The sequence below is a fragment of the Equus caballus genome, chromosome 14 (genome assembly GCF_041296265.1).
Source record: "Equus caballus isolate H_3958 breed thoroughbred chromosome 14, TB-T2T, whole genome shotgun sequence".
Lineage (NCBI taxonomy): Eukaryota > Metazoa > Chordata > Mammalia > Perissodactyla > Equidae > Equus > Equus caballus.
The window spans coordinates 20,484,364-20,498,147 of NC_091697.1; positions in this window are offsets into that span (position 1 = coordinate 20,484,364).

Consider the following 13,784-nt stretch of genomic DNA (forward strand, 5'->3'; position numbering starts at 1 on the left):
ATGCCTTGAGGGAGCAGAGATGGTACAGGCAGTGGAGGAGAGCCGGCGTCTGCCGGGAGAGCGCCATCTGGCACTTGGGGTTCTCTCTACCTGGGCCATGGTCTCCTGCTGCTGTCTGGGCCTCCCCTCCTGATCCTTGACCCCACCCGGAACTGTGTGTCCCCATCTGGGCCAGAGCCACGTTCAGTGTCTTCCCACCCATAATTAAATAACATTTGAGTTTCCATCTTAAAAGCAAGTACAAACCCTATCTTCCTGTTGCAACCAGGCTTTTCGTCATTAACCTTATCAATTAGATGCTCATTGTGAAAAATAAATAGCATACAAGTAGATGAAGTGAAGAGTAGGAATTTATTTTCCCCTCAGTCTTTGTCTCCAGAGCTCTTCATGGATCTGTTACCCATTTCTTGTCCCTCTCCATGTTCCCTTTGCATATTTGGGACTCCTCCTTCAGCGGGTTAGATGTCAAGAGATTGTTGACAAGCTCATGGTGACGGAGACGTCTGAGCTGTTTTCCTTCACATGGGTCTGGGAGCCTACTCGTGAAGCCATGAGAGTAAAGAGGATCCCCTTTATTGAAATATTTTGCTGATTACTTTCCTCAAAACAGTTTCCTTACTTGAAAAGTAGCTAACGTTGAATGCTTACTATCTGTCAAGTGTGGTTCTGAGTGGCTGACATGTATTAACTCGCTTCACTCTACAACACCCACGTGGACACCAGAGATCCACTAGGGTGGGGGGCTCCCTCCTCACTCACTGTGTCCCTCCTGGGAGGAGCGCTGTATCCACAGTGACACGAACAGCTGAGGCCCGGGGTCTGGAACTCTCCATGGCTGCTGCAACCACCTCATCAGCACCACGCTCACCACACCTGGCCATCCTTGAATTCCCGAATATTAGGCAGATTGGCATCCTGCACTGTATGGCTCTCACGCTTGGGCTGCCTTTTAGAGTCGCCTGGAGTATGAAGTGAGCCTGCCTCATTCTCCAGTTCTGGTTTAGGAAGTCGGGGCCTGGGCAAGGGCAGTTTTAAAAGACCTGCCACCGCCTCCCCCGCCCGCAGGTGGTGCTGATGAGCATCCAGACTTGAGATCCAGCAGGTGATCGGCTACCGACTCAAAGCCGGATCACAGCGATTGCGCTGCTCTGCGCTCGGCTGGCAGGGTCTTGTTTGCTTCACACGTAGAGGGGCTTCCCTAGCCGAGCACATGTGTGTTCTCGCATCTGCCTTTCCGTGCATGTGGGGCCGTGATGCCATAATCTGTGTGTTGGTCGTGTGCAATTTAAAAGTTGAGTTATTTCATCATCTGAAGTTAAATAGAAATGTGTATCCCTGGACGTGTCGTGCCACGTGAGAAATAAAACATTGCCATATTTGCACCCCTCTTTGTCCCCTGCCCTAGATGCATGCCCCTCTCCCAGAGGTGATCGCTGCTTGCTACTTTTTATGTATTTCTTAAAAATGTTACCATGGAGGTGTGTATCCCTAAATACATAGTATTCTGCATTTTCAAAAATTATAAATGGTGCACAGGGGCTGGCCCCGTGGCCGAGTGGTTAAGTTTGTGCGCTCCGCTGCAGGCAGCCCAGTGTTTCGTTGGTTCAAACCCTGGGCGTGGACATGGCACTGCTCATCAAACCACGCTGAGGCAGCGTCCCACATGCCGCAACTAGAAGGACCCACAACGAAGAATATACAACTATGTACCGGGGGGCTTTGGGGAGAAAAAGGAAAAAAAATTAAATCTTTAAATGGTGCACAGATGTATTCCTCACTTTTAAAATTCAGCACTGTTTCTGAGTCTGGATTACGTGTAGCTCAAGCTGCGGCCTTAGCAGACTGTAGTTTCTCCAGTGGCCGCTGCTGGACATTTCGGTGGTTTCCAGGGTTTTGCTCTTAGATGCAGCGCTGCTCTAAGCATTCTTGAGCACAAGTGTGCGACAACTTCTGGGTTGCAACTTGTGTGCATTTCAGCTTTACTAGATGTTGGATTGCTGTTCAAAGTGGGTTGTGTCCACTGTGCTCCCACCCCGGTAACTGAGATCCCGTCTGCCCACTTCTTAGCACTTAACTGTTGTCAGAGAGTTTACTTTTTGACAGTCTGATGGGTACGAAAGTTTCAGTGTCCATTTCTCTACTAATCAGGTCCAGGATCTCTGGATCCTCAAAGATGCATTCGTGTCTCTCATGGTATGATTGTCTTTGTGCCCCCTTCTCGTGGAGGTCCAGGTGCTCCCGGGTCAGGATCCTCATTGTGCGCTCTGCAGATGCCCCGCCGTGCTTGTCTTTTTGTTTTTCTAATGACGTCGTGTCATATGCAGTCTACACCTTTTCCAAAGATATTTTTCCCCCAAAGTTTTAAAATTTTGCTTTTCAAATTTAGTGTATAATCATCTTGGAGTTAATGTTCATGCAGGGTGTGGTCTAGGGATCTGGTCTTCCCGTGTGCAGCCAGTTGTCCCAGCACCTTTACTGACTCACTCATCCTTCTGTGTGAGCAGTGCCACCACAGCAGGCAGGACGCGGTGGCCCACACGGCCCCTCCGAGTACTGCTCCCTCCCCTTCTCTTCTGTGGCTGAAGGCTAAGTCCTCAGCTAACCCTCCCAGCTCCTTCTCAGCTCAGGTGCCCTGTGAGGGCTGTGGCTAAGGAGAGGCTAGAGGCAGCTTGCTGCGGAGGCCTTCACTGGAAGGCGTGGCCAGCAGCTGGTGTGGCTGTTTGCCCCTCCCCCTCCTGCCAGACTGTGGAGGTGACTCCCCCGAAGTTGCAGAGGCCCCCTGTGACCACGGGGGCAGAAGCAAACACCAGAGCTGAGTGGAGTGTGGGTCCTTAGGATGTCACTGAGCTGCTGCCCCAGCTCTGGACTGTGACTGCTGGGCTTTTATGTGAAAAAATAAATCCGTATATGTTCAAACTGCTGTGAGTCGTGTTTTCTGTTATTTGTGGCTAAAACCAGCCCAGCCTCTGTCCCCCTATGTGTATGTCAAGTTTTCTAACACGTACAGGTCTGCCATGGACTGCAGGTAATATTCGCATCTCCACACTGTGCTGCCACTGTTTTAGGCAGTGGGACGCGACAGAGAGCAAAAGGGACAGAAGTCTTCGCCTACAGTCGACTGGGGAAGTAAGTGAAATGGTCATGCATCACATGACAACGTTTAGGTCAGTGACGGACCCCGTGTACAACGGTGTTTCTATAAGATCAGTACCATATAGCCTCGGTGTGTAGTGGGCTGTACCATCTAGTTTTGCATAAATTTATGATGTTCACGTGATGACGAAATCACCTAATGATGCATTTCTCTGAACGTATCCCCATCGTTAAGCAACGCATGACTATATGGGCTGTTAGATGCTGCTTGTATTAGTCTCTTGCAGCTACCCTAACTAAGTACCACAAACGCGGTGGCTTTAGACAAGAGGAATTTGTTGTCTTGCAGTTCCGGAGGCTGGAAGTGTGAAGTCACGGTGTTGCAGGGCTGTGCTTGCTCTGACAGGTCCAGGGGAGCATCCTCCCTTGCCTCTTCCAGCTTCTGTCGATTCTCGGCAACCCTGGGCATTTCTTGGCTGGTAGACTCATCACGCCAATCTCGGACTCCGTCGTCACACAGCTGTCTTCACGTCGTCTTCCACCTGTCTCCAAATTTCTCTTTTTCAGAAGGATACCAGTCATATTGAATTAGCCACCCCCCATGACCTCATCTTAACTTTGTCAGATCGACATAGACCGTATTTCCAAATAAAGTCATGTCCCGAGGCACTGGGGTTTAGGACTTCAACATGGCTTTTTTGGGATCACAATTCAACCTATAACAGTGGTTAAAGAGAAAAAAATTAAGAAAAGGGGATAAGAATCGTTGGGTGGAGATGGAGAGACTGATGTGAGGAATGAAAATTCATTGAGCCATATGCTAAGATTTTTGCATTTTTCCATATATAATATTTCAATAAATGTTAACTTGAAAATGTATGCATTTCAAAAAGGCAGCTTTATTGTAAGAATCTCATGATCAATATTTGGTATTTCTTGATTTCTGTCAATAATATTGACAATACATATGTACACTGAAATAATCTTTCCCATGGTTTTATCATGCTTTGTTTCGACTTTCCATTTTAGTTCCATCATGGACTAAAGGCTAATTAATTCAACAAGTCATTATTAATAAACTTCTAGTATGAACTAAGCAGTGGGCAGTGGATGCAGAGGTACAGTTCCTGCCGTCAAGGAGTGCAGGGTAGATTGTATGATTCAGGATCCAGTCTGGAAAACACACGCCACGCTAGGTATTTCAAACGTCGGGGGTGGGGGGCTGATCTAGGTAGTTACAGGACTGTGGGAAAGCTGAATGAGGAAAAAGGGGCCCTGAGGCATCCAAGAAATTCATTGTAGGAAGCCGATATCTCCCAGAGGGAACGAAAGGGAGAGGTAATGTGACCAGAACCCCAGAGCTTGGAGTGCACTGTGGTTAGTGCGCAGAGCTCTGAGAAGGAGGAACTTCCAAGGGAGGCACAGCCCAGGCAGGAGGGAGCGTGATACAGCTGGTGTTTCTGCTGACGGGCAGGGGAAGTTCAGTGCCACTGGCTCCTGCTGCTGCTAGTAGGCTTGGAAAAAAGGAAGTCCCTTTTTCCACCTTCCCCTTCCAAACTCCAGGTAGTGTCTCAACGGCAGAACCCGGCAGGAGGCCAGTTGGCTAAGAGCCTGGGAAACAGCTCTGAGAGTTCCAGACCTGGCATCCTACAACAGTATAGAAAGTTGGGCTTGCAACTTAGAGACGAGGGCAGAATAACCCGCAGACAGGCTGCTGGGCACGTGGCCATCTGGAGCGTGGCACGCTGAGGTCCCTGGACTGGCCACCACTGCAGACGACATTCACAAGGAGAGAAATCCACCTCAGTACCTGCGTTATGTTGGGATTTCTTTTACTCACAGCTGAGCCTAATCCTAACTCATTCAAGGAGGGAATGGTGATCAGAGGGAGAAGCTATTATGTAGAAGGAGGGAAAAGTGTTAAATGGTTGAGAGATTTAGGAGAAACTTCACACGTCAGAATTTAGGAGGCAGTAGGATCTTAGGGGGAGAGGACGTTAAGACTGACTTGTGAGAAGTCCTGCAGGAGATGACTGAATGATAATAAACTGGGTGACTTAGGTCTCGTGCCTGTGCAATGGCACATCCCCATGGTCTCAGCTGATGGACTTCTCGGCACCACTGCTCAGCTGAAAACTCTAGAAATCTGGACTCCTGAACCCAGATCTCTCAGGATCCTGCAAGAGCAGTCTTAAGTAGCCTGCCCTCACCAGCATCCTGGCAGGGGCAGAACAGGGAACCCACAGAAATTATTTTGGTTCCAAAATTGCTATTAATTTTTTAAATTATGCAATTACTTGCTTTCTTGGTCTCTACTCTCCAATTCTTTTTTTTTTTTTAAGATTGGCACCTGAGCTAACATCTGTTGCGTGTTCTTTTTTTTTTTTCTTTTCTTCTCCCCAAAGCCCCCCAGGTCATAGTTTTATATTCTAGTTGTGGGTCCTTCTGGCTCTGCTGTGTGGGACGCTGCCTCAGCGTGGCTTAGACTAGCGGTGCCATGGCCGCGCCCCAGATCCGAACTGTGAAACCACCGGCCGCCGAAGCAGAGTGTGAGAACTTAACCATTTGGCCATGGGGCCAGCCCCCTGCTCTCCAGTTCTTGTGTCTCATGTCTTCCTTTTGCATTTTTTGGTTTTGTTTTGTGGCACGTATCCTTCAGAAACTCTCTTAGAGCTGGCTCTGGGTAGTATGAATTCTGAACTCTCCTCTGTCTGAAAATAAATATATTTTACCCTTATCCTTGTGTTTAGTGTTGCCAGCCAGAAGTCTGATGTCATCTTCTGATTCTTGTTCCTTTTGAGTAGACTATTATTCTTTCGGGAAGTCTTTAGGAATAGTTATCTTTCGTGATCTGAAATATCATCAGGATGTGTGCAGGTTTGAATCCTTTTCTTTTTTCTCCTCCTTGGCACTTGGGGTTCTTTTTCAATTTGAAACTCATGACTTTTTTCAGCTCTGAGAAATTTTCTTCTGTTGTTATCATTTATTATTTACTATTCTGATGACCAACTGTGACAGTTTTACCCCACTATCCCAAATTCTTTGATGCTTCTCCCATCGAGAGGTAGGGTTGATGTTCTCTGGGAGGGTTTGTGATGGCCTCCATTAGTGGAGTGTGGCAGAGGTGACTCACTGTGACTTCTGAGGCCAGGTCATAAAGGCCAGGCAGTTTCACCTGGATGGCTGGGACACTGGCCCTTGGAGCTCTGGGCTACCGTGTAAGAAGCCCGACCACTTGAAGCCCCGTGCTGGGGAGCCCCGTGCAGGCCTCCAGTTGACAGTCCCGGCTGATGCCCATCCCCAGCCATTGGGGTCCAGGCACCAGCTATGCGTCTGGGCTCCCCTGTCTGCTGTTCAAGTCATCCCAGCAGAAGCCCAGACATTGTGGAGCAGAGAATAGCTCACCAAATCCCATGCTCTTTTCACATTCTCAACCCACAGAATCCATTAACGTAAAAAATGATTGTTGTGTTACAATTGTGCAGCAATAGAAAATTGGACCATACACACACCCCTGACCTCTCCTCACCATCTCTCGATTCTGTCCTTCTGAACTCCTGTTGAGGGGAAAGAACACTGAAGTGGTCTTGGCCTTGGTCATCTTGTGGTCTTGTGCTTCCGGTCATCTGATTGTTGGAAACAGACCTTGCTCACTGCAGATGTGAGCGTTTTGCCAACCCCTCACGTTGACTCTGTGGTCCAGATGTGTGACATTCGTACTAAAGACATACATGCCCCCCTCTATCAGCTGACCCTTGGGGACACAGCACCCAACTCACCGCCTCCCACTTCTTCCCACTGCGGCAGGCGGGGGCAGGACAGTCCATGCACATACAAGGCCACAGGTTTGCATAGTCAGAATGAGTGGCCACTGACCTATTTCACCTGCTTTAATATACAGTAAACATACTGTGCAACTAATAACCAGAGAAATTCTTCAGAGTGGTGGGTACCGAAGCCCGGGTCTTTGAAAAACATGAGCAATCCCCTTTCCAGTCTCAGAAAGGTTGGATGCAAACATCCAAATGATTGACGGAAGTTAGACCAGGGTTCTCAGGGTGGGGTCCGTGAGTCCCCACCAGGCCTACTGAGCCAAACTACTGAGAGGGGAGCGTGGGAATCTGCATTTTAATAAGCACTTGTGGGGAGTCCTGTGCACACCACAGGTTGCGGCATGCTGGGTTAGAGCCTTGTGTTGTGTTAGCATTCTGTAGTGACTTACACAAACCTACCACAAAGCATATTTGAAAACCTATGATAATAATAACACAATCCAATGAAAGTATTGTTTTATCTGTTGTAGAATGAAAATGGGTAAATTGCAGTATTCATCTTGGACACAAAATCCCTTTGGTAATAGCATTCCCTGCTGTCCCTCAGAAAGCAGACAAGCACAGTATTGAAACTCTAGGCGCGAAGCATTCAGCTCATTAGCCAATCTCTGCGTAAGGATGGGTGCAGGGTGCAGGGTTGGGATAAGCCCCCAAAAGCCCCAGCAGCTCGTTCCTGCTGACACTCCAGTCATTTAGTAAGAAAACTCCCAAACTGAGGATAAAACCCAGTGAGAATTTTGATCTCTTATTCTCTGTCTCAGAGACCCAGTGTCAGGAGTTCTCTCAGTTTCCAGGAGCACAGCTGCCCTCAAAGGGCACTCATCCGAGGGGAAGCCTGCTGGATTTTCCTTGGCTGGTTTTTGAAGCCCCTAGGTCACAGGTTGGAGCTAAATTTTAAAGTCAGCCCTGGATCTTTTTTCCCTCTGCAGCCTTGAGCTATCTGATTCAGGATATTTATAAGGAGCCTCTCCCTTAAATCTGCTGATAGAAATTTAAACCTGGAATGCAAAAATAAACATTTTTAGGATGGAGTCTAATTCTTAACATCATTCTTTGACTTGCTTAGGTTTCTGTTCATCCCTGCACATCATTTGGGAACAAATTTAATGTCACCCAGAGTATGCACAGCAATACAAGTTACCTTAAAGAAGCCAGCTCACCATTCAAGTGAGAGGGTGTTAGCTCCCAACACATGCGAGGGAAACATGTCCTAGAAACGTCTATGACTTGGAAAAAGGTTGAGATTCTCTCAAAGCAGGAATTTACCGTCATGTTAAGAACTTAATTTTTCACCAAGGAAAGAAGAGACCTTGATAAAAACAAGTAATTATGTGGGTTAACTGAAATAATTTGCAGATAATATCAAATCTGTTTAGTTTTTATTTAAAAACACATCAGACAGGGGCTGGCCTGGTGGTGCAGTGGTTAAGTTCACACGTTCCACTTCAGCGGCCCGGGGTTTGCCAGTTCGGATCCCGGGTGTGGACATGGCACCACTTGGCAAGGCATGCTGTGGGAGGTGTCCCACATATAAAGTAGAGGAAGATGGACACGGATGTTAGCTCAGGGCCAGTCTTCCTCAGCAAAAAGAGGAGGATTGGCAGCGGATGTTAGCTCAGGGCTAATCTTCCTCAAAAAAAAAAAAAAAAAAAAAACCGCATCAGACAATACTTGCAAGAATTTAAAAATTAAGCATACCAAAGGCCCACAGCAACAACAAAAGCAACCACTCTCCCATGATCCAGGAGCAATGATTTTCAACTTTTAGCTCTTTCTCCTAGTAGTTACTTTTGTATTTCTAAATTATATGCCTGTGTTGCTTTTGTCTTAATTTGTAAATTTTCAGCGTTATATCTTTACTTCCTTGTATCATACTTGAGGGTTAGCTCTTTTGTATTCTGCCTTCTCTCCAACCTCCAAATAGGATTATACCCCTATTTTTAGCTAAATAAATGGCCATTATTATGCAAATACATAACACTCGAGCCAGGTAGAGCACCCCAATTATAGCACCCCGACTGTGCGGCTTTGAGCTCTTCCTGGGGTTGGCATTTACCTCCTTTTTGACTTGGACTATTTGTTTTATGCAAATCCTCAGTTCATTCTAAAGCTCCATTGCACTGTCTTCACCTCCTTTCCCAAACGTTCCTCCTCTGGCCCGAGGTGGCCGGCAGGCTCTGAGGTGGCCACAAGCCCATGCCCGACCCGTCTCTTCTTTGCCTCCTGAGTTGGAGCCACTTCTGGGGCTCATGTCTCTCCCTTTCCAGGTGCGGTTGCCTTGCTCGGCTAGAATTGAACTCTGAAGCCTGGAATGGCCTTGGGTTCTCTTTCTCCTCCCAACTCTAAAATAACCACAGAACTTTAATTAAGCATCCACCTCAACCTGTTACCCACACCCAAACAGCTCCCACGCCACTCTTCCATGCATACACCACAAAGAAAACACCCTAACATGTACAGTGTTATATGTCTATTATAGGTCAAGAAAGCTGGGGGGAAATTTACATGAAATTTTAGATAAATTTAGATAGTGACAAAGTGCAGTGGCTGTAGACATCTGGATGTGCTTGAATCCTTTCTCAGTCCCTTTCTAGATGTAGGAAAGGAGCAAGTTCAGCTTCTTCTGTGTCTCAGTGTCATCGTAAATTGGGGATCATGTTAACGTCTGCCTCAGGACTGCTGAGGGTAATACAGACAGGAACCGACATAAGTCATGGAGTTTAATTTCTGCCACAGATGGAGCACTCAATAAGTGTTGGCTGTTACATTCATTACAAATTCTTCTCATGCTAATTCTTTCCATTTAGTAACATAGCCTGTCCACATATGCAAATTATTTTTGCATCCCTCAGTAAAGTTTGTAGTTTTCTATCTAAAAATTTCTGAATATGTCTCATGACTTTTATTCTAATTATTTTATTGTATGTTTAATGAAATCTAGTTTATTAAAACTTTTTTGTTATATTTTATGATTCCTCTTTAAAAAAGAGGAAAATTTTATTTTGAGTTCATTGGAATCCAAGAGCTTCCTTCCTTTCTTTTTTTTTATATTGTTTTTTAAAATTGAGATTCATAATAGTTTACATCATTGTGAAATTTCAGTTGTACATTATTTCTTGTCTATCACCTCATAAGTTCTCCCTTTCACCCCTGTGCCCACCCTCCACCCCCCTTCCCACTGAACTGTTTTCTTTGTCCATGTGTTTGTTTATATTCCATATATAAGTGAAATCATATGGTGTTTGTCTTTCTCAGTATGGCTTATTTCGCTTAGCATAATTCCCTCCAGGTCCATCCGTGTTCTTGCAAATGGGATGATTTTGTCTTTTTTAATGGCTGAGTAGTGTTCCATTGTATATATGTACCACTCTTCTTTATCCAATCATCGGTTGATGGGCACTTGGATTGTTTCCAAGTCTTGGCTATCGTGAATAGTGCTGCAATGAACATAGGGGTGCATACTTTACTTTGGATTGTTGATTTCAAGTTGTTTGGATAGATAGCCAGTAGTGGGATGGCTGGATCGTATGGTAGTTCTATTTTTAGCTTTTTAAGGAATCTCCATACTGTTTTCCATAGAGGCTCCACCAGTTTGCATTCCCACCGGCAGTGTGTGAGCATTCCATTTTCTCCACACCCTCTCCAACATTTGTTGTTTTTGATCTTGGTAATTACAGCCATTCTGACTGGCGTCATTGTAGTTTGGTTTGCATTTCCCTAATGATTAGTGATGTTGAGCATCTTTTCGTGTGCCTGTTGGCCATCTGTATATCTTCCCTTGGAAAATGCCTGTTCATATCTGCTGCCCATTTCTTGGTCGGGTTGTTTGGTTTTTTTGTTGTTGTTGTTGAGTTGTGTGAGTTCTTTATATACTTTGGATATCAACCCCTTGTCTGATAAATGATTTGCAAATATTTCCTCCCAGTTGGTTGATGATTTTGTTGATTTTGTCCATTTTGTTGATGATTTCCTTTGCTTTGTAGAAGCTTTTTAGTCTGATGTAGTCCCATTTGTTAACTTTTTCTTTTGTTTCCCTTACTCGAGTAGACGTGGTATTCAAAAAGATGTGGCTAAGACCAATGTCAAAGAGTGTACTGCCTATATTTTCTTCTAGGATTTTTATGGTTTCAGGTCTTACATTCAAATCTTTAATCCATTTGGAGTTAATTTTTGTGTATGGTGCAAGATAATGGTCTACTTTCATTCTTTTGCATGTAGCTGTCCAGTAACACCATTTTTGAAGAGACTTTCCTTTCTCCATTGTATGTTCTTGGCTTCTTTGTCGAAGATTAGCTGTTCATAGCTGTGTGGTTTTATTTCGGGGCTTTCAGTTTTGATCCATTGATCTGTTTGTCTGTTTTTGTGCCAGTACCATGCTGTTTTGGTTACTATAGCTTTGTAGTATGTTTTGAAGTCAGGGATTGTGATGCCTCCAGCTTTGTTCTTTTTTCTCAGGATTGCTTTGCCTATTTGTGGTCTTTTGTTGTTCCAAATAAATTTTTGGATTCTTTGTTGTATTTCTGTGAAGAATGTCATTGGGATTCTGATTGGCATTGTATTGAATCTGTAGATTGCTTTAGGTAGTATGGACATTTTGACTATGTTTATTCTTCCAACCCATGAACATGGAATATCTTTCCATTTCTTTATGTCTTCCTCAATTTCTTTCAGTAATGACTTATAGTTTTAAGTGTACAGGTCTTTCATCTCTTTGGTTAAGTTTATTCCTAGGTATTTTATTCTTTCTGTTGCAATTGTAAATGGGATGTATTCTTGATTTCTTTTTCTGCTAGTTCATTGTTAGTGAATAGGAATGCAACTGATTTTTTAAAATTGATTTCGTACCCTGCAACTTTGCTGTAGTTTTCTGGTGGAATCTTTAAGGTTTTCTATATATGTAATCATAGCATCTGCAAATAGCGAAAGTTTCACTTCTTCCTTTCCAATTTGGATTCCTTTTATTTCTTTTTCTTGCCTAATTGCTCTGGCCAGTACCTCCAGTAGTGTGTTGAAGAGGAGTGGCAAGAGTGGGCACCCTTGTCTTGTTCCTGTTCTCAGAGAGATGGCTTACAGTTTTTCACCATTAAGTATGATGTTGGCTGTGGGTTTGTTGTATACGGACTTTATTATGTTGAGGTACTTTCCTTCTATACACACTTTATTGAGAGTTTTTATCATAAATGGATGTTGGATCTTGTCACATGCTTTCTCTGCATCTATTGAGATGATCACGCGATTTTTATTCTTCATTTTGTTAATGTGGTGTATCACATTGATTGATTTGCAGATGTTGAACCATCCCTGCATCCCACTTGATCATGGTGTATGATCATTTTAATGTATTGCTGTATTCGATTTGCCAATGTTTTGTGGAGGATTTTTGCATCTATGTTCATCAGTGATATTGGCCTGTAGTTTTTCTTCTTCGTGTTGTCCTTGTCTGGTTTTTGTATGAGGGTGATGTTGGCCTCATAGAATGTGTTAGGAAGTGTCCCATCTTCTTTAATTTTTCAGAATAGTTTGAGAATAGGTACTAAATCTTCTTTGAATGTTTGGTAGAATTCTCCAGAGAAGCCATCTAGTCCTGGACTTTCGTTTTTTGGGAGGTTTTTGATTACTGTTTCAATCTCTGCACTTGTGATCTGTCTGCTCAGATTCTCTGTTTCTTCTTGATTCAGTTTTGGGAGGTTGTAAGTGTCTAGGAATTCATGCATTTCTTCTAGGTTATCAAATTTGTGGGCATATAGTTTTTCATAGTATTCTCTTATAGTCCTTTGTTTTTCTGTAGTATCTTTTGTAATTTCTCCTCTTTCATTTCTAATTTTATTTATTTGAGTCTTTTCTCTTTTTTTCTTGGTGAGTCTAGCTAAAGGTTTGTCAATTTTGTTTATCTTCTCAAAAAAACAGCTCTTTGTTTCATTGATCCTTTTTACTGGTTTTTTTTTTTTTTTTTTTTTTTTGGTCTCTATTTCATGTATTTCTACTCTGATTTTTATTATTTCCCTCCTTCTGCTGACTTTGGGCTTTGTCTCTTCTTTTTTAGCTCTGTTAGGTGCATTTTAAGATTGCTTATTTGAGATTTTTCTTGCTTGTTAAGGTGGGCCTGTATTGCTATGAACTTCCCTCTTATGACTGCTTTTCCTGCATCCCATAAGAGTTGGTATGTTGTCTTTTTATTTTCATTTGTCTCGAGGTATTTTTTAATTTCCACTTTGATTTCTTTAATGATCCAATGGTTGTTCTATAGCATGTTGTTTAGTCTCCACATATTTCCGACTTTCCCAGTTTTGTTCTTGTGGTTGATTTGTAGCTTCATAGCATTGTGGTCAGAAAAGATGGTTGGGATGATTTAAATCTTCTTGAATTTATTGAGGCTTGCCTTGTTACCCAACATATGGTCTGTCTTTGAGAATGCTCTGTGAGCACTTGAGAAGAATGTATATTCTGCTGTTTTTGGATGGAATGTTCTATATATGTCTGTTAGGTCCATCTGGTCAAGTGTTTCATTTAAACCTACTATTTCCTTGTTGACTATTTGTCTAGATGATCTGTCCATTGAAGTAAGGGGGTTGTTGAGGTCCCCTACTATTATTGTGTTGCTGTTAATTTCTCCCTTTAGGTCTGTTAATAATTTCTGGCGGCCGGCCCCGTGGCTGAGTGGTTAAGTTCACGTGCTCCACTTCGGCAGCCCAGGGTTGTGCCGGTTCAGATCCTGGGCATGGACATGGCACCACTTATCAAGCCACGGTGAGGTGGCATCCCACATGACACAACTAGAAGATGCCACAACTAAAATATACAACTACATACTGGGGGGATCTGGGGAGTACAAAAGCAAGAAAAAAAAAAAGATTGGCA